At 47.7% G+C, this 22,876-nt stretch overlaps 1 non-coding gene and 1 pseudogene across 1 annotated transcript; one reads left to right on the plus strand and one right to left on the minus strand.

Annotated features, from left to right (window-relative positions):
* The first annotated feature begins 10,602 nt into the window (after nt 1-10,602).
* The window catches only part of LOC132571769 (sulfotransferase 2B1-like), an 81,327-nt pseudogene continuing 69,053 nt past the window's right edge, over nt 10,603-22,876 (plus strand).
* LOC132573064 (5.8S ribosomal RNA) lies at nt 22,013-22,165 on the minus strand. The gene has a single exon (XR_009555480.1). It is a non-coding gene; the product is annotated as a 5.8S ribosomal RNA (ribosomal RNA).

A 22,876-nucleotide genomic window follows, 5' to 3' on the forward strand; every position in this document is an offset into this window, starting at 1 on the left:
ATTGCCATGATTGGCTGGTTCCTCTGAATCCTTAGTTCTCTGTTTTTAAAAAAATCAAAAGTCTGTAGTCTGTTGCAGTGCAGAGAAATAAGAGGTGTACCTTCCCCTTTGTATCTCCACAACAAGAAAGCCTGGAGATGTCCTTTAAAAAAAAAAAATTAAAGCTGGGAATTCAGAGGAGCTACTATTAGTAGAGAAACTAGTGGGAGGAGGGTAATGGCAGCCATGGAGAGGGTGAGGCAAGAAAAAAGGTGCTATATGGGTGGGGCCTTCACAAGTTTGCACTTTCTTATCCACACAGTGTGAAAAAATACCATTTGACTGCAATCTTTCCCATAAGGTTGTATCAAACAGATTTGGGAAATTTCAGAGCAAAGTCATGGAGATCCCAAAATATAGAAGATTGGTGGCAACGTTTTTGCAGATCTCTAAACTCCCCCACTCCAGTCTGGATGCCAAACCAGAGTTACACCTATGTGAAAGCATCCTAAACTTGTCTGGATTGGACCCTTGGGTTGCAGTCCTTATCATACTTTCTATGATGTGACTCTCAAGTAACACAAAACAGTTAACTTCTGGATAACCACACGTTCAGGATTGTTTTTTGTCCCTTTAATAGTTAACTGTCAATCTGCCAGATGTGATACATTTTCCCCTTTGTGTTCTCAGTCCAACAGCAGCCATAATTAGGAACCATGAACAAACTCACATGGGGTGTGGGGGGGGAATTGAATCTTTGCACACAACCAGGGCCTTTTTTGTAGAAAAAGCACAGCAGGGACTTATTTTCATATTAGGCCAGACCCCCTGACATCACCATTGTTTAGTACAGGGCTTTTTAAAGAAAAGGCCCAGCAGAAACTCATTTGCATATTAGGCCACATCCCCTGGTGCCAAGTCAGCCAGAACTGTGTTCCTGTGCATTCCTGCTGGAAAAAAAAGCCTGCACACAACTAACATTTGCGGGAGAATTTTTCCAGAAGTAACTTCATCTTAAACTTTCAGCTGAAAACTAAAAAAAAACCCCACAAAAACAGTTAACTGATTTTTTTTACTACCTTTCATAAGCTCAAAGCCCTACAACTTACTCTCTTTCTTTACTTTCTCAGACAATCTGGATTCTGAACTTCAGCTGCACAAAGGTACATTTTTTGACATACTAATTGTAAAGGTTTTTAATTGATTAATGTGTTCTACTTGGGTGTTTCTCCAGTAATAAGATTGCCTCAACATTCTTGTTAAAAACTCGCCCCTCTCTGCCTAAGCCAATTCCTTAAAGCTTTGTTCTGAGGAAGATATATCAGGGTTTGTTCTGTCGAGATTGATCGGGATAGCAGAGAAGGTGAACTCTGAGGGGAACAACTGCCTCCTTTCATCTCATAAGAACATGAGCCCTCTGGATCAGACCAGTGGTTCTGTCTCACACAGTGGCCAACCACTTCTTCCGGAGGGCCAATAACAGCCTAAAGGCCTCCTAGCACCGGCATTCAGGGGGTAACTGCCTCTGAATGTGAAGGTTCCCTTATTTATTTATTTATTTTATAATTTCTATCCCGCCCTTCCCAACAAGTGGCTCAGGGCAGCTCACAGCACAAAGTTCCACATAAATACAGTTTAAGCATAAAACAGTTAAAATAATTAATACATTTAAAATTTTAAAACATTTAAAGCATTTAAACCATTTAAATATTTAAGACATTAGGGACAGCAACCTCTATTAGTTGCTTTAGTCACAGAGGCTAGTAGCCACTGAAAGATTTATCCTCCATGAATCTGTCTAACCTCCCTTTTAAAGCCATCTGTGCCTATGGCCATCAGTACATCCTCTGGCGGCAAATTCTATTTTTAATCACTTGTTAAAATTTCTTGTCAATTTTAGCTTGGTCACGAAGCACTTGTTTCTCTCTAGAAGTCACATATATCTGGTTGATTGAGAATTTCTAGAGAATGTAAATCCCATTGTCCTTCTGTCCCCCAAGTTATCTACTTTGTGAAGCACAGAATCTATGGGGACATTTTGGTTTTGCTTTTTGGGAGACAGCTGGAATGATGGGAAAAGAGGAATATATACATTTTAAAACAAATAATTATAGGGTGATTTAAGATTTTGTGAGTCCTGCTGTTATTTTTATTTATTTACGTTATTATATCCCACCCATTCTGTATAGACTCAAGGCGGCAAACAGCATAAAGTTAGTTTGGTGAGATTTCAGGCCTGCTCCCTGTTTAATCAGAGATGGAGAAATTTTGGCCAAAAGAGAAGAACATCCAAATCCTGAATGTATTCCTTTGAAATCCTAATGATTTGAGCAGAAATGTCATTCATGGAATATACCTAGGATCAGGACTAAGATCCATTTTGCGAGTTCAACTCATTTTGTTCATCTGTTCATTTTCATGTGGTTATGGTGCTTGTGTAGGAGCTCTTGGGGAGGGATGGTGGCTCAGTGGTAGAGCATCTGCTTGGTAAGCAGAAGGTCTCAGGTTCAATCCCCAGCATCTCCAACCAAAAAGGGTCCAGGCAAGTAGCCATGAAAAACCTCAGCTTGAGACTATGGCTCGGGAGCCACTTGTAGCTATTTCACGCATATTTTGTGGGTCTTGAAGCCCTCACTACCCTGTCAGCCGGCTCGGAGAAGGCATTTGTTTCTTTAAATCACTTCTCCAGCCAGCAGCTGGGAGAATGCATTTAAAGTTAAAGTTACTTTCTTTCCACCTCTCCCTTCCTTCTCCTTCTTCTCCATCTATTTGCCTGCCTGCCTGTCTGCTCTCAAACATCTGATGTTCATGTCTTGCAGCTCTCAAACGTTTGATGTTTATTCTATGTGGCTTTTATGTTAATCACGTTTGGCCGCCACCCCTGATATAGAATATGGAAGACAAGGTGTATTCACATGGGTTATTACTGTCTCTTTAAGCCCCAGAAATCTGTTATGCCTTTAGAATTCCTTAAGTAGGACAGTGGAAGGAAGGAGAGCCTGCAAGTCCAGCCAGTTCATACTAGAAAGAAGAAAAGGGAAATAGAACAAGCCACAGTGAAGGAAATGTCTAAATTACCAACCCAGTCTAGGAGATCTACAGGGAATGATCATACCTAGGACATGAATTAATAGTCAGGTGGGTGTGGCAAATCACTCTTCCATTTGCCTCCCAGCTGAACCTGCTTCACTTCTGTTTCCTTATCTTCCAACAGCAACTGTGACTCTGGATGCGAATACGGCCCATCTCGAACTCATGCTGTCCAAGGATTGCAAAAGTGTGAGAAGAGGAAAAGTGCCTCAAGCTCTGCCCAACTATCCAGAGAGCCAGTTTGGTGTAGTGGTTAAGTGCACACTCTTATCTGGGAGCACCGGGTTTGATTCCTCACTCCTCCACTTGCACCTGCTAGCATGGCCTTGGGTCAGCCATAGCTCTGGCAGAGGTTGTCCTTGAAAGGGCAGCTGCTGTGAGAGCCCTCTCCAGCCCCACCCACCTCACAGGGTGTCTGTTGTGGGGGAGGAAGGTAAAGGAGATTGTGAGCCACTCTGAGACTCTTCGGAGTGGAGGGCGGGATATAAATCCAATTTCTTCTTCTTCTTCTTCTTCTTCAGAGAGATTTGACAAATATGCCTTTGTTCTGGGACGTGAGAGATTCACAGCAGGCCGCCATTTCTGGGATGTCACTGTGGGAAGTGAGGATGCGTGGGCTGTGGGGTTTGCAGGAATTCTGTGTGTAGGAAGGGTGACATCACCTTCAGTCCTGAGAAAGGGTTCTGGGAGGTGGGGAAATGGGAGGGCTTCTACAGAGCTTCAAGAAACTCCCCTCAAGAAGATCCGAGTCTGTCTGAACTACGTTGGGGGCCGCGTGGCCTTTTTCAGCGCTGACAAGGCAACTCTGATTTACAAATTATCTGGAGCCTCCTTCTCTGGAGATACCCTCCTGCCCTTATTTTGGGTGCGTTTCAAAGGCTACCTCAAACTCTCTTAAGGCACCAGGGGTGTTGATAAAGCATAATAGGACTGAATAGTCTGTTTTATAGTTCTGGAAAAACTCCAGCATCTGAATCACCAAAACTGACACACAAAATGAAGGGAAAGGGGCAGGTCCAAATTGTTGAGATGTGTGTTTGTATTAAATTCCTATTTCTATTCCTGTTGTGAGTTTCATTTGAAAGCAGACTTGACAGAGGGAATTTCTATGAAGGCTGGGGAAGAAGAATTGCAGATTTCTACCCCTCCTTTCTCTCTGAATCAGACTCAGAGAGGTTTACAATCTCCTTTATCTTCTTTCCCCACAATAGACACCCTATGAGGTGGGTGAGGCTGAGAGAGCTTTCACAGAAGCTGCCCTTTCAAGGACAGCTCTAAGATAGCTATGGCTAACCCAAGGCCATTCCAGCAGGTCCAAGTGGAGGAATGGAGGATCAAACCCAGTTCTCTGAGATAAGAGTTCACACACTTAACTACTACACCAAACTGGCTCTCAACATCAACAGATACATCCAAGCAAATGTCACAAGTCAACAAGACGCCAGAGTCTCTTTATTCCAGCAGACAGGGTCACCAGATGGTGTAGGACGGTTCCTCAGTCTGAGACAGCTGCTCATTTCCTCTGCCTCCCTTAGGCCAGTCCTAGGCCACAGCAAGCACCTTCCTTCAGTGCTTTTCCCTGAAGCCACTGACAACCATACTAAGGCTTCAACCATCTGTAGCAGTCTCTCCTACCATCCACCTAGGGCTAGGGTTACCAGGACCCCTCTTTGTCATGTTGAGGGGTGTTCTAGGGATGGGGGAGGATGTTGCGAAGTGATGCTGTCACCTGGAAGTGACGTCACATTGGAGGCAATGCTGTGGTTTTTGGGCGAAATTATGTGAGTTTCCATAACTAAGAGAGCCCCATGGGGCAGAGTAGTAAGCTGCAGTATTGCAGTCCAAGCTCTGCTCACAACCTGAGTTTGGTCCCGGAGGAAGCTGTGTTCAGGTAGCTGGCTCAAGGTTGACTCAGCCTTCCATCCTTCTGAGGCTGGTAAAATGAGTACCCAGGTTGTTGGGGATAAAAAAAGTCTGCTGTGAAAACATGATGCGATGTCACCCCAGAGTTGGAAATGACTGGTGCTTGCACAAGGACTACCTTTACCTTTATGAGAGTTTTGGCTTCAAAACCATAGAGTTTGCCCAAAAAACAGAGGGCCACTGTGCAGTATCTTTAAGCATGGTGACATCACTATGTCAGGGACATTGCGCAGCATCACTGTGTGGGGTTTTCCCAGCTGGCCAGCAGCAGACCAAAGCCCCCAAAAGTGGGGGAATCTCGCTGGGGACTGGCAATCCTACCTAGGGTAGCTATCTTACCACGGAGCCCGCTCTAATGGGAGCTCTTTGCTGCTCCTCTCCACTGCAACAGCAGAAGAAATTGTGGGGAGGGGGGATGGAAGTGAGGGTATGTAAAGAAACTTGTCCCTTTAAGTAATTCCTTGTTCAGTTCAAACCATGGTTCAGACTGAGGCCTAGAAAAGAAAATTTAAGTCAAGCTGCGTTTAGCTTTAAAGACAGAAGCAAAATGAGAGGTAACCCAGATGCCAGCCACACCAGTAGGCCTGACAGTTTCAAGACCACAAGAATCTATGAGGGTGCATTCTATCTCCTTTAGCACCTGAGCTCAAGGGTGGGAAAAGGAAAGGTCCCCTGTGCAAACACCAGTCGTTTTCGACTCTGGGGTGACATCGCATCACAATGTTTTCACAGCAGACTTTTTTACTGGATGGCTTGCCATTGCCTTCCCCAGTCATCTACACTTTCCCCCCAGCAAGCTGGGTACTCATTTTACCGACCTCAGAAGGATGGAAGGCTGAGTCAACCTGGAGCCGGCTACCTGAATCCAGCTTCCGCTGGAATCGAGCTCAGGTCATGAGCAGAGAGTTCAGACCGCAGTACTGCAGCTTTACCACTCTGTGCCACAAAGCTCATTATTCAAGGGTGGGAGAAGGCATTTAATTGGATCTGCTGAAGCTGTAGGACATTTGGTCTGATTGACAAACTCACCTGATTGGTCAAATCACCTGGTAAGCAACAGACCTTATTGGTCAAGTAACATCATTTGCTTTAAATTTGATAGATTAAATAGGATCAGACCAACATAGGTCACTGAGCATACAGGGAAGAGCTTTTGTGCCAGTTTTGTCTTCTGTCTGGATTGCATTTGACTTTGGGACTCTCCTTGATTCTGGATGTCAAAGTGCCATCAGTTTGCAGCTGACTTATAGCAACCCCAGCAAGGGTCTTGCAGGGAACATTACCCAAATCACCAGTACACGTGCACCCTTTGTAGCTAGCAAAAGTGTCCTGCTAAAAAAGAAAAAAACACATGTATTGTGGAGTCTTAAGTACTCATGGATTATTACGTGTAATTCCTCTCATGGATTGCTGCCTTGTCATGACGAGAGGGCTTGTGTGACTCAATGTGGGCTATGCCATGCAGGGCCACCCAAGATAGACAGGCCACAGCTGAGAACCCAGACTAAATGTGATCCACTGGAGAAGGAAATGGCAAACCACTCCAGTATCCTTGCCAAGAAAAACCCATGAACAGAAACAAAAGGCTAAAAGATATGGCGCTGGAAGATGAGCCCCTCAGGTCAGAAGGTGGCCAATATGCTACTGGGGAAGAGCGTTCAAGTAATCACAGAAAGAGTGAAGCGGCTGGGCCAAAGCCGAAAGGACGCTCAGCTGTGGATGTGTCTGATGGTGAAAGAACGATCCGATGCGCCAAATAATATTGCATTGGAACGTGGAATGTAAGATCTATGAATCAAGGTAAGCTAGATGTGGTCAAACAAGAGACAGCAAGACTGAACATTGAGATCTGGGGAATCAGTGACCTAAAATGGATGGGAATGGGTGAATTTAACTCAGAGGATCACTACATCTATTATTATGGCCAAGAGTCCTGTAGAAGAAATGGTGTGGCCTTTATAGTTAACATGAGAGTAAGGAAGGCAGTATTGGGATACAATCTCAAAAATGACAGAATGATCTCGGTCCGTATCCAAGGCAAACCATTCAGTATCACAGAAATCCAAGTCTATGCCCCAACCACTGATGCAGAAGAGGCTGAAGTGGACCAGTTCCACAAAGATCTACAACACTTTCTAGAATTAACACCAAAAAAGATGTCCTCCTCATCATAGGGGACTGGAATGCCAAAGTACAAAGTGAAAGGTAACCAGAACAATTGACAAGTTTGACCTTGGAGAGCAAAATGAAGCCGGGCAAAGGCTAATAAGAGTTTTGTCAAGAGAATAAACTGCTCATAGTGAACAACCTCCTCCAACAACCTGAAAGGTGACTCTACAAGTGGACATCACCTGATGGGCAACACAGAAATCAGATTGCTTACATACTCTGCAGTCAAAGATGGAGAAGCTCCTTACAATCAGCAAAAACAAGACCTGGAGCTGACTGCGCCTCAGATCATGAGCTACTCATAGCAAAATTCAGGCTTAAACTAAAGAAAACTGGGGAAGCCATTAGGCCATTCAGGTTTGACCTTGATCACATCCCTTATGAATATACAGTGGAGGTGAAGAAGATTTAAGGGACTAGAGTTGATAGACAGAGTGCCTGAAGAACTATGGACAGAGGTTCATGACATTGTACAGAAGGCAGCAACCAGCACCATCCCAAAGAAAAAAAAATGCAAGAAAGCAAAGTGGCTGTCTGATGAGGCTTTACAAATAACTGAGGAAAGAAGGAAAGCGAAAGGCAAAGGTGAAAAGGAAAGATTCACCCAATTGAATGCAGATTTTCAGAGAACAGCAAGGAGAGATAAGGAGGCCTTCCTGAAGGAACAATGCAAAGCAATAGAGGAAATAATAGAATGGGAAGGACAAGAGATCTCTTCAAGAAAATTGGAGAAATGAAGGGAACGTTTCGTGCAAAGATGGCCATGATAAAGGACAAAAATGGTAGGGAACTAACAGAAGCAGAAGAGATCAGGAAGAGGTGGCAAGAATACACAGAAGATTTATACAAGAAGGATCTCAATGTACTTGACAACCATCAGTGAAATTGCTGACCTCATGCCAGACATTCTGGAGTGTGAAGTCAAACGGGCCTTAGAAAGCATTACTAACAACAAAGCGAGCGGAGATGATGGTATCTCAATTGAACTTTTCAAAGTCCTAAAAGATGGTGCTGTTAAAGTTATGCACACATTACGGTATGTCAACAAATCTGGAAAACACAACAGTGGTCACGGGATTGGAAAAGATCAGTTTATATTCCAATCCCAAAGAAGGGTAATGCCAAGGAATGTTCAAACTATCGCACCAGTACACTCATTTCACATGCCAGCAAGGTCATGTTAAAGATCCTACAAGCTAGGCTTCAGCAGTATGTAGATCGGGAACTACCAGAAGTTCAATCTGGGTTTTGGAGAGGTAGAGGAACTAGAGATCAAATTGTCAACATTCGCTGGATTATGGAGAAAGCACGAGAGTATTAGAAAAACATCTATTTTTGTTTCATTGACTACGCTAAAGCCTTTGATTGTCTGGATCACAACAAACTGTGGCAAGTCCTTAAAGAGATGGGAGTACCAGACCACCTCACATATCTCCTGAGAAACCTGTATAAGGGTCAAGAAGCAACTGTCAGAACAGGATATGGAACAACTGATTGGTTTAGAATAGGAAAAGGAGTTCGACAAGGATGTATATTGTCACCCTGCTTATTTAATTTATATGCAGAGTACATCATGTGGAATGCTGGCCTGGATGAAGCAGAAGTCGGAATTAAGATTGCTGGGAAAAACATCAACAACCTCAGATATGCAGATGATACCACTCTAATGGCAGAAAGTGAGGAGGGCCTAAAGAACCTCTTGTTGAGGGTGAAAGAGGAGAGCACCAAAGTAGATTTGAAACTCAACATCAAAAAAACTAAGATCATGGCTTCCGGCCCCATCACACCTTGACAAATAGAAGGGGAAGACATGGAAGTAGTGACAGACTTCACATTTCTGGGATCCAAGATCACTGCAGATGGTGACTGTAGCCATGAAATTAAAAGACGTTTGCTCCTTGGGAGGACAGCTATGGTGAACCTGGGCAGTATAATAAAAAGAAGAGACATCAGCCTGCCAACAAAAGTCCGTATAGTCAAAGTGATGGTATTCCCAGTAGTAATGTATGGCAGTGAGAGCTGGACTATAAGGAAGGCCAAGCGCAGAAGAATAGATGCTTTTGAGCTGTGGTGCTGGAGAAGAATCTTGAGAGTCCCTTGGACTGCAAGAAGATCAAATCAGTCAGTCCTAAGGGAAATCAACCCTGACTGTTCCCTGGAAGGTCAGATGCTAAAGCTGAAGCTCAGATATTTTGGCCACCAAATGAGAAGGGAGCACTCACTGGAGAAGATCCTGATGCTGAGAAAGACAGAAGGCAAAAGAAGAAGGGGACGGCAAAAGAGGAGATGGCTGGACAGCGTTACTGATGTAACAAACACGAAATTGAGCAGACTTCGGAGGATGGTGGAAGACAGGAGGGCCTTGTGTGACTTTGTCCATGGAGTCGCAAAGAGTTGGACTCGACTGTGCTACTGAACAACAACAAATCTCTGTATATTGGGGTTGAGACACAGACCAATGCTCATAAAACAATGAAGGGGAATAAACAAGAAATGTATTTAATTAACAGGAAACCAAGTTAGATCAGGTAAATAAAAATAGCGGCATTATAGAAAGGAAATAAATGCACAAGTGAAGCACAAACACAGCAAGAATAAATGCAACCAGCAGGGGGTTCAATTTTATGATCCCCAAAAGAAGATGCCCCTATCCTTCATTATTTCCAATGGAGGGAAGGCATTTAAAAGGTGTGTGGTCCCTTTAAATGTGATGGCCAGAACTCCCTTTGGAATTCAATTGTGCTTTTCACAGCCTTGCTCCTGGTTCCATCCCCAAAGTCCCCAGATATTTCTTGAATTGGACTTGACAACCCTACCCCGAAGTCCCCAGATATTTCCTGAGTCAGACTTGGCAATCTTAGCTTCTGGGCCTTGGTAAATGTGCTACAGAAATGCTGCCTGTTCTATGCTAGAGCAAGGGTTAAGCCCAGCCCTCCTGACAGAGTTGTGGGGGGCGGGGAAAGGGAAAGGGCACAAGTTGCAGTTGCAGAGGAGAGAGTGAACAGCCTTAGACACAAGGTGAGCAGGGGAAATCAGATTTAGCTGTGAGGGAGGGAATTAGCCATAAACTAAAGTTGCCAAATAGCCAGGAAAGAAGCCCGCCTAGCCTGCTGCTTCCCCTTTACCAAGGGATTTGTATGTAAAACCCAGCAGGAGAAAGTGTGACTAGCGGCAGCTTCCTGACTGTAACTGGTAAAGCTTCACCTTCTTGGATGAGGAGGGTGGACACACACCAGGAAGAAATAACTGGAACAAACAACATAATGCAAATGTCTGCAGCAGCAGTCTAAATTGTTCTTAAACGAGTAGCTCTGGGGGCAAAGTTAAGGAACACAGCCCTGTTGCTCTGGGGTTCAGAGGTACTGAGTGCCCTTGTTTATAATGCAACAGGGTTCTTGTGTTTTGAACAGACTGTTTAGCTATGTCCAGAATAGTATGGGGATGACGAGTGTAAAGTACTGGGGTCAACGCAGTAAGAGACCAGAGTCGGAGAGTGATTTCAGCAAGCTTTACTTCAGGAACACAACACAGACTGAGCTCTATTCAAACCTCCCGCTCCTTTATACAATTCTTGCCCCCTTCTGATTGGTCCTTAACTATGTACATGGATTGGCTATTTACAGGGGCCTAAGGGCCTATCAGGGTACAGTATGAGCCTAGATGTTGATTGGCTACTTATGTTTCAATCCTTCCCCTGATTGGGCACGCTTAGGCCTTCTCTGGAACCCTGGTGTGGAGTACAAGCTTGGCTTGTTCAGCTTCCCTCCAAAAGTAACAGTTCCCTCCAAAAGTAACAGTTCTCCCATTTGAGCCTAGGACACAACAACAAGGGTCACTGTTTCTGAGCTGAAGGAGCATATTTGAAGTTCAGTGGGATTGTGATGCTTTGGGTAACACAAGATACCCTCTTTAATCTTTGTGAAAATCCTGGTTCACAGAGGTAGCCTGGTAAATTTTGCTTCTCTCTCTTTTCTCTGTAGTTTGCAATGTCATCAGTAGCCTATTTCACCCACAAGGGGATCCTTTTCCCCATGCAAATGTTCACAGAGGAAAGCATCAACTATGTGGAAAATGAATTTCAAGTACAGGACGATGATATATTTAGCATCACTTACCCCAAATCAGGTAAGGTGGATGAAAATGGATGGAAGGGAGCCACACAGGATGTTGGCACAGAGAAGGGGAGGAAACCCCTTGAAGATACATCGACAAAAATCAGCGGTGCCAGCCTGAGGGGAGAAGATGGCATTCCTTAGGGCTTATAGCAACTCTTGAACTTGTTATGAGACAAATTCTGATTTTGTTCCCTGTTCTAAGGCTGGATAAAGAGGATTTAAAAAAAGATAAAAACCCAAGAAGAACAGTGGGTTTTTATATCCTGCTTTTCTCTTCCACTGCTTTTCTCTTTCTCTCCTCCACTTATAGCTGCTGAAATAGCCTTGGGTGAGCCATACCTATCGCAGGAGTTGTCCTTGAAAGGGCAGCTGCTGTGAGAGCTCTCTCAGCCCTACCTACCTCACGTGGTGTCTGTTGTGGGGGGAGAAGATAAAGGAGATTGTAAGTTGCTCTGAGTCTCTAATTCAGAGAGAATGGTGTGGTATCAATCTGCAGTCTTCTTCCTTAAGGAGTCCCAAAGTGACTTACAATCACCTCCCCTTTGTCTCCCCACAACATGCACCCCGTGAGGTAAATGGGGCTAAAAGAGCTGTGAGAGAACCGTGACTGGCCCAATACCCCCCAGTAGGTTTCACATTGAGGAGGAGTGGGGAATCAAACTGGGTTCTCCAGATTACAGTCCATGCTTAACTACTACACCATGCAGTAGAATCTACATATTTCACCCTGGATAATGTAAACATTTAAATGACCAAAGGGATGTCTGTGATGGAGTTCAGATTTCCCTTGAGAAATTCAGTGATGTCTAAATGACTCCCAGCACAGACAGCGAGGTGAAGTGGTTACAACTTTGGACCAGGATTTCGGATACCCAGGTTCCAATCCAACACTCTACTATGGAAGCTCATTTGGTGACATTGGGCCAGTCATTCTCTCAGCCCTAAGCTACCTCATAGTGTTGCTGTGAGGGGAAAATGGAGGCAGGAGAATGATGTAAGCTGCTTGGGTCCCCATTGGGAGAAAAACAAGGTAAATAATAAAAGAGTATGTGTGGAATTCCTTGGCCATCTGAACACGTTACTACCTGTGAATAGTGTTTGTGTAGAAAAGGAACAAAGTTTGAATCCAGGGGCACCGTCAACGTCAATAAAGTTTAATTCTATATGCTTTTGTGTGCATGCACACTTCATCACAAAAGTCTATATCCAGAAGTAAACTTTGTTGGTCTTGAAGGTGCCCCTGGACTTAAACTTTGTCCTGTTGCTTCAGACAAGCATGATGACCCACATGAATCTGTGTAGAAAAATCTCTACGTCGTAGCACTTGGAGTGATATTTCTGGAGAGCCTTCACAGATCGTGTTTGGTCACCTTGACAAAACCCACACCAGCTTTTCAGCAAAGAATATCCATATTGTGGCTTCCTCCTTGTGGTCTTAGGTTGGAGAAATGGGCTTAAGTCAGGGGGAATCTTGCCAGTGAAGAATGTTCAGAGTAGCCAGCTCTTTGGGGAAAAAACACTCCCATTCTTGTGATCCTGTTAATGATTTTCTGAGAGGAGAGAAATATTTAGCTTGGTCCACTGTAGGTGAAAGGCATGCATTGCAAAACAAACGCGATGGGGTGGGGAGGGGAGGCAGAAGAGGTTGTGGCAGTAGCCGTGATATCACTAACCTTTTCTTGATGAGTTTGCAAGTGCAAGCACTTTTCAACTAAACCTTTTTTAAATATTTTCATCTTTCTGACCCAGACAGCCCAGGCTAGCTCTATCTTGTCAGTCCTCACAAGCTAAGCAGGGTTGGCCCTGGTTTGTATTTGGATGGGAGGACCTCCAAAGAATGGTGGGTACTCAAAGGTTGAGTTTAGCAATTTAAAAGTACTACAGGTATTTATTACACTCTATGGCAATGGAAACTTATCACATTAGAGCTAGGATTGTCAAGTCCCTCCGCCGCTGTGACATCACCCAGAAGTGACATCATCGTGCCGGGGGTACTCTAGGACTCACGGTAAAACTCTACGGTACCATAGAGTTTCTAGTGCGATTCCTAAAGTGTTGCACCAGAAACGCTCTAGGTTTCGGGTAAAACTCTATGACACCATAGTTTCTAGTGTGAGTCCTAGAGCACCCCCAGCGTGACAAAATCACTTTCGGGTGATGTCATTGCACCAGGGATGGTACACACTGACGGGGCTCTTTGGGGGTGGGGATCCCCCCGGGGACCTGCTCCTTGCCAACGCATTGGGGCCCTCCAGGGTGGGGAATCCCCTGCCCTGGCGGGAGCTTAGCAGCTCTAATTAGAGCACACACAGAGAGGCTAACACTGGGTTAAAGGCAAAACGATTGTTGAGAGAAAATGCACTTTTTGAGAGTTGACTCAAAAACATACAATATTTTTTTAAATGAGAAGTCAACCTCAATTTGTTTTTACTCTTCTGTATGACCAGAATTAAAGACTGATAATCTCCTTTCAATAGATAAATCCTGGAGGGCTATGCTCCTAAAAAGTTTTACACAGGCAGAGCCTTTAAAATTTAGTTCAGATCATCTAATTGGGTGTGGGAAGGAAACTCTTGTTACAAGGTGAAATCACTTTGACTTTGAATATTTTTATGGCAGCTGGCACAAATTGGTTACCTCTGCCATAAAAAAAAGTGAGCTATGGCAGATGCACTGATGTTAGCTATCTTCGCTGCATACTTGCGATGGGTAGACCAAGTCACATTATATTGAAAATAAACACCTAAGTATTTAAAATACTTGACTTGCTCTATCTCTTTACCATCAGTAACCCATTTGTAAAGTCTCCACTTTTTTGAGAAAACTAAGATTTTGGACTTATCATAATTGAGCTGGAGCTTATTACTAGCAAAATACAGAACACAACAGGACAACAGACGTCTTAAGACCACTCTAGAGCAGGACAACAGCACCGTATCGTCAGCATAAAGTAACAAGGGTACATGTAATGCACCGAGTTTTGGACTATGGCAGTCAGGACCAGACAACTAAATAGCCAGATTGAATAAAAAGGGAGCCAAAATGCAACCCTGTTTGACACCCTTTTGGCAGCAATCTTCGATGTTAAGTTGCCTGCTAATGAGCATTTGATCTGGCAGGTGGTAGAAGTGTGTAATCTCTTAATAAGCATAAGGAGTCTTTTATCCATGTTTAGTTTATCTAGCTTAATCCATAAGAGGTCCCTGTCAACTGAATCAAATGCGCCTTTTAAATCTAAAAAAGCAACAAATAATTTCTGGTTATTATGCACAGTGTACTTGTTGACTAGATGGGATAGGGTAATGCAGTGGTCTTCCCTTTGCAGAAGCCCAACTGTTCAGGGCCTAGAATGTTTTCCTGCAACATCCAGAGATTGAGCTTGACTAATAGATGTTTGGAGTAAAGCTTGCCAATGATGGAGAATAGACTAATTGGCCTGTAATTAGCAGGGTTAGTGTGATCACCTTTTTTGTGCGGGATCACTATTGCGTTCAACCATGCCAAGGGAATTATGCCAGTTCAATCTTTCCAGGAGATGAAGGATAACAAGCTGTCCAATTTCACCTTAGTTGGAGATCTCTTAATGGACCAAAAGAAGGGGAAACTCATGAGAAAAGGTAACAAGTAGAGCTGAAGGGATCTTTAGGGCTTGTTTGTGTACTTTTGCTGGAACTTCAGGGAGTGAAGGTTATTATATATACATTATAGGTTGGGTTCAGGGTCTCCCAGCCTTTGTGCAAGTCAGAGGAGAGTTGCAGTTCCCCTCAGTATCTTATGCATGCACTTCTTTCTTCACCCAAAGAATAAATAACACGTGGAATTCAATGCCATAGAAGTGGTAGCAGCCACAGAAGCTCAGTTCCAGCTACAAAGTGTTTGCACTATTTCTACTTGAATGAATACAGACTGAAGCTTCCATAGCCAACAGATATTCATGATTGTAATGGCTGCAGATGGAGCTTAAAAGTTGAAGACGGTGTCTTTACCGAAACCAGTCCTGAGCTTCTTGAATTGGCTGCAGCGTCCATTCCTTTGTTATTCTTCAATGATCCATTTCAGGATAATTTTGGAATAGTACTTGGACTGTGCACTGATATTGTTTATGGACATTATGTGTTTAATCTTATGAACAGTGCCTATTTGTCAGCTACATTTATTTTCTTTATTGCAATACACTAGAGGTTGGTACAGAAATTGTTGTCACAATTATTCCTTATTGCGCTATACAGTTTCCCATTACCATCCATTTCAAACTGTGGTTCTTTCTTGGTTTTGGAGAATCCACTACTCACATCTGACTGCAGAGAGTGGACACCCAAGACCCAACCTGTGTCCTCTGTAAAGCGGCTGTTTGGAGACAGTGCTTGTCTACACTAGGGCCTGGCGGCTCCTCTAGCCATTAACGGGCAGAAAATCTGCATGTAAAGTTCTCCCAATCTCTGCATTTAAATGCATCAAAAGTCTATGGGCAATCCCAGAAGGGACAAAGATACTGACTCTACCTCAGAGGGGGATCCCAGTGAGAACTGAGATGCATTAAGATAGGGCTAAAAGCAGATGAACAGGAAATCTGGGCTGCAGACTCTAGCTTTGTTTTTCTGTTTCCTTCCCCCCCCCCTCCCATTTGCCCATTTGAGAGTCAGTTTGGTGTAGTGATTAAGTGTGTGGACTCTTGTCTGGAAGAACCAGGTTTGATTCCCCACTCCTCCACTTGCAGCTGCTGGAATGGCCTTGGGTCAGCCATAGCTTTTGTGGAAGTTGTCCTTGAAAGGGCAGCTGCTGTGAGAGCTCTCTCAGCCCCACCTACCTCACAGGGTGTGTGCGGAGGGAAAGGGAAAGGAGATTGTGACCGCTCTGAGACTCTGAGATTCAGAGTATAGGGTGGGATATAAATCCAATATCTTCTTCTTCAGATTTTCATGGACCAATACACTGTAGAAGTAGTGTGAGGTAAACTCTGTGAGTTCAGTGAAGTGAACTCTACAGCTGCCCAGTCATATAAGTTCTGAAATAGTGGCAGAAGGTGAAAGGATAGGGATGTCCTTTATTTATGTATATCTGGACTCCGTTTTTTGACCCAATGGGGGAACTAAAGTGAGTTACAACACTGTTCTGTCCTCCTTCATTTTACCCTCACAGCAACCCAATGAGGTAGGTGAGACTGAGGGACAATGACTGGCCCAAGGGGACACAGTTATCTTCTATGGCAGAGGGGGGATGATGATGAAGATGATATTGGATTTATACCCCACACTTCACTCTGAATCTCAGAGAGCGGCTCACTACCTTCTTCCCCCACAACAGACTCCCTGTGAGGTGGGTGGAGCTGAGAGAGCTCTCCCAGAAGCTGCCCTTTCAAGGACAGCTCTGTGAGAGCTATGACTGACCCGAGGCGACTCCAGCAGCTGCAAGTGGAGAAGTGGGGAATCAAACCCAGTTCTGCCAGATAAGAGTCCATGCACTTAACCACTACACCAAACTGGATTCGAAGTTGGGCCTCCCAGATCTCAGTCTGACGCTAATGCTGACTGGCAGGCTCTTTGTGTAAGAGTCAAATAGAAAGTTCCATTTTCTTCTGTGTGTGCGCATGTGTGTGTGAAAGAAAGTTTCTGAATGGGTTATTCCAGCCATGGAGCCTGTGGTGGTACAACTTCAGGCAAGGACTGTGCCACATTAGAAGCAGCAACTTCCAATTTTAAAAAACCCTCCTGGAGTCCCTGCTGTTTCATGCTGCCATCTCCTCAGAACTTATTACAAGTTGCTGTTTCTAAAGTGGCAGAGTCCTTGCAGGAGGTTGTACCACCAACATGGAGTTCTTGTGCATTCCCTTTGTGTTAACTGGCTCCTCTTGTATTATTCCAAGAATCTCTGGGGACTGGAAGAACCACTTGACTGTGGCACAAAGTGAACTCTTTGACCGTGTCTATCGGGAGAATATGCAGGGTGTGAACATGACCTTCCCATGGGACTGAAGAATCCCAGAGTGTTCTGCATTCCCCACAGAACAGACATGTCATCTGGTCCAGATCTAGGGTTCTCAGATGGCAGGAGATCCCCCAATTTTGGAAGTTTTTGCCTGCTGGTAGCCAGCTGGCTAGCTTGAGAAGCCTCACCCCCAAAGAGCAATGCCAGTGTGAAATGGTTCTGATAGGGTTGGGGGGACACTATGGATAAAATGGGGCTCATACTGTAGAATCATTATATCAGAGTGTCCCCACCCCACCCACTTCCAGACTGCCCCCCAAATCCCCCCTGCAAGTGCGACAACTGCATCTAGCAATCCTATCCAGATCTCTTCTACCCCAAAACCAGGCCCAGATGTTAGCAGTCTGGCTAAGCAACCATGGTCTTTTACAATAACTTAAAAAACTGACTTGCATTAGCTGATGCTATCATGTTCAGAAAACTTTGTAAACACCCCAGCACTCTCTCGTGTCTTCTCTGCTCCCAAGAAAATGAGTTTCTCCTGCACCTTTTTTCCACAAAGCAAAATGTATTTGCCACAAAGGCTCTGTTCTGTAATCAAAACTAAGTTTTTTGCATTCATGACTTCCAGCACAACCCAGCAGCCTGTCAAAATTTCCCCAAAATAGCAGGCTGGTATGGGTGGTTTTAATTTTTTTTTTCTCCTGCTTCAGGGTTATCAGAAAGGGGAGGTTGAATGTCTGCTGGGCATCTCAGAGAAGCTTGAGAGAGACAGCAGAACAGGGCAGAACAGCTCTAATAAGCTGAGACAGCTGGAGACTGAGTTTTGGAAGACTTCATTCTGAGGTTTGTGTGACTGCTTAAAAGTCTGAGTTCTGATAGCTGGGGAACTGCTCTTTATTTGGTTGAGTGGGCAAAAGGTGAAAGAGATTGAGAGTGATTGTTGATGATTGCTTAGGAGTGGTCTGCTCCACCCTCTTTGCATTTTAAGCTGCGCTTTGCCAAAGGCGCGAGCCAAAGGGCTCTTGGCCTGTGGCTCTTCGCCTAGGGGCTCCCTAAGGACCAGGAACCCAGATCCCTGATTTCCTTGTTCTCCCTATAAGGTAAGTTGACCCTCCAGAAGGGGAGCCACTTAAACAACAGCATTTAAAGAGGACTGTATATTTTAAAAAATATATATATCATGAAGGTAGAATGCCAGCAGGGGGGTGGGGGCTTTCCAGTGTTTTGCATTGAGTGTCACATGTATGACTATCTGCCCACAGGACAGAAGTCTTGGGTGTGTGCTCGATGCAAGGAGCTCCTGGTCCTCAGGGAACGAGTTCGTACCCTTGAGGCCGAGGTGACTGCCCTGGAGAAGCAGAGACGGTCAGTTAGGCACTTGGGGAAGACTCTCGGGGGTGTATTAGATGACCCCTGCACTGAACGTGGCAGCCCCGTTGCTGCCAGAGAGGGAACAGGGCACCTTGCTGAGGAAAAGGGGAATGCGCTCTCAGAAGGGACCTCTTCTTCGGCTGGTGAGCGGGTATCCTTTCGTGCCAAGGAACCATCCCTGCGCAGGGGGAGAGGAGGGGTCTTGGTAGTTGGTGATTCGATCCTTAGGCAAGTAGACAGCTGGGTGGCGAAACCGCGTACTGACCGTATGGTGACTTGCCTGCCTGGTGCGAAGGTAGCGGACATTACGCATGTAGTAGATAGGCTGATAGACAGTGCTGGGGAGGAGCCTGTGGTCGTGGTGCATGTTGGCACCAACGCTGTGGGGAAATGCAGTCGTGAGGTCCTGGAGGAAAAATTTAGGCTGCTAGGTGGGAGACTTAAGGCCAGGACCTCCAAGTTAGCCTTCTCAGAAGTGCTACCTGTTCCACGTGCAGGGCAGGAGAGACAGGCACAAATTAGAAGTCTCAATGTGTGGATGAGACGATGGTGTAAGGAGGAAGGGTTTAAGTTTGTTAGGCACTGGGATGCTTTCTGGAACAAGCGAAAGCTGTACAAAAGAGACGGTCTCCACTTGTCTCCGGATGGAACCAGGCTGCTGGCGCTTAAAATCAAAAAGGTGGCAGAGCAGTTTTTAAACTAAATCTTGGGGGAAAGCTGACAGGAGATGAATTGTCTCTGGTTCGGGAGGACTCGTCTCAAAGAGATGAAAGGTTGGCTGCTATTTTTCTACCGGGTAACGGACCAGAGTTGTCCACTGTGATGGTGACAAACAGTATGGACTGTCTGCCAGAGTCTCGAGGCGGCAAGAGGGAGGTGGCGGGCCTAGCTTGCCTGGGAAATTATAGATGTTTGTATGCAAATGCTAGAAGTGTTCGAAGTAAAATTGGTGAATTGGAATGTTTAGTGTTGGGAGAAAACATAGACATTGTGGGAATTTCAGAAACTTGGTGGAATGAGGAGAATCAGTGGGATACGGTGATTCCTGGATATAAGTTATATCGGAAGGATAGGGAGGGAAGGGTTGGAGGTGGGGTGGCTCTGTATGTCAGAGAGGATATACGGTCCAGTAAGACTGAGGTCAGAGAATTAGATTCCCTTTTAGAAATGCTTTGGGTTGAAATAGAGGGCCCAAAAGGAAATTTAACTATGGGAGTTTGTTATCGCCCACCAAATCAAAAGAGAGAGGACGATTATAATATGATGGAAGGCTTAAAGATAGCGGCTAAACGTAAAAACTGTGTCGTAATAGGTGATTTTAACTACCCGCAGATTGATTGGGTCAATATGTGTTCTGGTCGAGAGAAAGAGATTGAGCTTCTTGATGCTCTCAATGACTGTGCTATGGAGCAGATGGTCTCAGAACCTACTAGGGGTGGGGCAATCCTGGATTTGGTCCTAAGTAATGCCCAAGACTTGGTGAGAGATGTAAAAGTGATCGCGCTGCTTGGGAGCAGTGATCATAATGTTATTGATTTCACCGTTTGTATAAATAGGGAGTTGCCCAAAAAGACCGTCACAACCACGTTTAACTTTAAAAGGGGTAGATTCTCTGAGATGAAGAGGCATGTGAGGAGGAAACTGAAAGAAAAGGTAAATATGGTCAAAACCCTTGAGGAAGCTTGGACACTATTTAAAACTATAATCCAAGAAGCTCAGATAAAATACATACCACAAGTTAGGAAAGGCACAAACAGGTATAAGAAAAGGCCTGCATGGTTAACAAACAAAGTAATGGAAGCTGTAAAAGGTAACAAAGACTCCTTTAAACGGTGGAAAACCAGTCCAAGTGAGATTAATGAAAGGGAACACAGGCTGTGGCAAATCAAATGCAAGACTGTGATCAGGCAGGCAAAAAGGGACTATGAGGAGCATATTGCAAAAAACATAAAGACCAACAATAAAAATTTCTTCAAATATATTAGAAGTAGGAAACCAGCCAGGGAGGCAGTGGGGTGACTAATATGCTTAAATTCAGCGGGTCGCCGCGTCTGACCTGAGGTCGCGAGCGAAGGAGGGAGCCCGAGCGCGGAGCGGGCGGAAAGCGGCGGAGAGGCCACGGGCGTGCCCGCGAGCCTCCCTTTCGCCCTCCCCCCGCCGCCGACTTCCCGGGGATGGCGTTCCGCCCGTGGGAGCGAGGCGCCCGGCGGGGAGCGTGGCCCTCGCGCGCGCCGGGACGCCCGCCGAGTCCGCCGGACCGGAAGCGAGGCCTCCGCGGAGAGACGCCCGTCCCCCGCCCGAACCGCGTCGTTCGACGGCGGAGGGGCCGGCCGCTTCGGGCCGCGAGTCCCCCGCCACGTCCCCGCCGTCGGGAGGCGGGAGGGGGGACTGCCGGCCTTCCTTCGGCCGGCCCGCGCCGTCGCCCGCGCGAGGGCCCGGGACGCGAGGAGGGGGCGTCAATCCGGAGGGAAGGGCCGTTCTGGGCCGTTCGGCCGCCGCTTTCCCCCGCCGGAGCGGTGGGCCGCGGCATCCGTGGGTCCCCCCCACGGGGCGTCCCGCGCGGCCTCCGTCGTCGACGGGGCGCGCGGTCCGGAGCCCGGGGGAGGGTGCCGCCGCTTTGGGCTGCATTCCCAAGCAACGCGACTCCGAGAAGACCCGGTCCCGGCGCGCCGGGGGCCGCTACCGGCCTCACACCATCCGCGGGCTGTGCCTCGATCAGAAGGACTTGGGCCCCCACCACGAGAGCGTCGCCGGGGAGAGGGTCTTCTGTACGCCACATTTCCCGCGCCCCACCGCGGGGCGGGGATTCGGCGCTGGGCTCTTCCCTGTTCACTCGCCGTTACTGAGGGAATCCTGGTTAGTTTCTTTTCCTCCGCTGACTAATATGCTTAAATTCAGCGGGTCGCCGCGTCTGACCTGAGGTCGCGAGCGAAGGAGGGAGCCCGAGCGCGGAGCGGGCGGAGGGCGGCGGAGAGGCGACGGGCGTGCCCGGGAGCCTCCCTTTCGCCCTCCCCCCGCCGCCGACTTCCCGGGGATGGCGTTCCGCCCGTGGGAGCGAGGCGCCCGGCGGGGAGCGTGGCCCTCGCGCGCGGGACCCGGCCCCGCGCGGGCAAGTTCTGTGCGTCCACAGACAGCCGCGCGGGCGGACCCCACCCGGGCGACGGCCGACGGACGCGGACGCCGGGGGCCCCGCGCCTAGACCCGCGAGGGGCAGGCGCGAGATCGGCGTCCCCGTCCGCGCAAAGACCGACGCCGCGGCGAGGGACGGACCTCCCGGAGCGGGCGCTCGCGGGGGAACCTGGATCTGCCTTTAGGGGGACGAGGGCCCGCCTCCGCGGAGGGAGGGCGCCCGCGAAAGCCCCAGCCGCGCCCGCGGCGCACGAACCCCGCCTCGTCAGAGGGGGCTTCGGGCGCCGGAGGGGCGATTGATCTCGGAGCGACGCTCAGACAGGCGTGGCCCCGGGAGGAACCCGGGGCCGCAAGTGCGTTCGAAGTGTCGATGATCAATGTGTCCTGCAATTCACATTAATTCTCGCAGCTAGCTGCGTTCTTCATCGACGCACGAGCCGAGTGATCCACCGCTAAGAGTTGTACGGTTTTGTTCGTATTTTTGGTGGCTTTTCGTTTCGGGCCGGGGCGGGCCGGCTCCGCCCGCGCGGAGGTCGGCCGCCGTCCCGGCTGCGGGCGAGCGGGGGCTCAAGCCATCCCCTCCGGCCGCCCGTCGGGGGTTGCCTCATTCCGTTTAACAAACACGAGGGGTTTAACGTTTCACGGGGCTGGGCGCTCGGCGCGTCGCGCACGGCGCGGCGCTCGGGACGGGGGGCTCGGCCGACCCAGCCGTCCCTCGGCCCGCCCGCCCGGCCCGCGCGGGGACGGGACGGACCGCCGGAGTCTTTGAACCTCCGCCCCGGAGGGCGCCAGGTACCCAGCCGAGGTGTGTGGGGAAACCCTTTTCTTCGTTCCCCTCTCGCCCACCGTGGGGTCGGGAGGGGGGCCCGCCGGGGGCGAAGCCGGGGTGCGGACGGCGACCGACCGTCCGCGCCGGCCCCGCCGCCCGGGGGGGGGGCGCATGCCGCAGCTCGGCCCTGACCTCGCCACCACCCCCCACTTTCGCGCAGCCGCCGGGAGGGTTTCCCCGCGATCGGGGAGGCCCGTGCGCTCGCAGAGGAGTGGGGGGGGGGACGCGCGCCAGCCGGGGACGACCGCCGTCCGCCGGCTGCGGGGCCCCACGCCGCCGCAGAGAGAAGGGACCGCCACCGCGGCCGACCCCACGCCGCCTGTACCGCGGGCGCCGTCGGGGC

The sequence above is a fragment of the Heteronotia binoei genome, chromosome 5 (genome assembly GCF_032191835.1).
Source record: "Heteronotia binoei isolate CCM8104 ecotype False Entrance Well chromosome 5, APGP_CSIRO_Hbin_v1, whole genome shotgun sequence".
NCBI classification, from domain to species: Eukaryota; Metazoa; Chordata; class Lepidosauria; order Squamata; family Gekkonidae; genus Heteronotia; species Heteronotia binoei.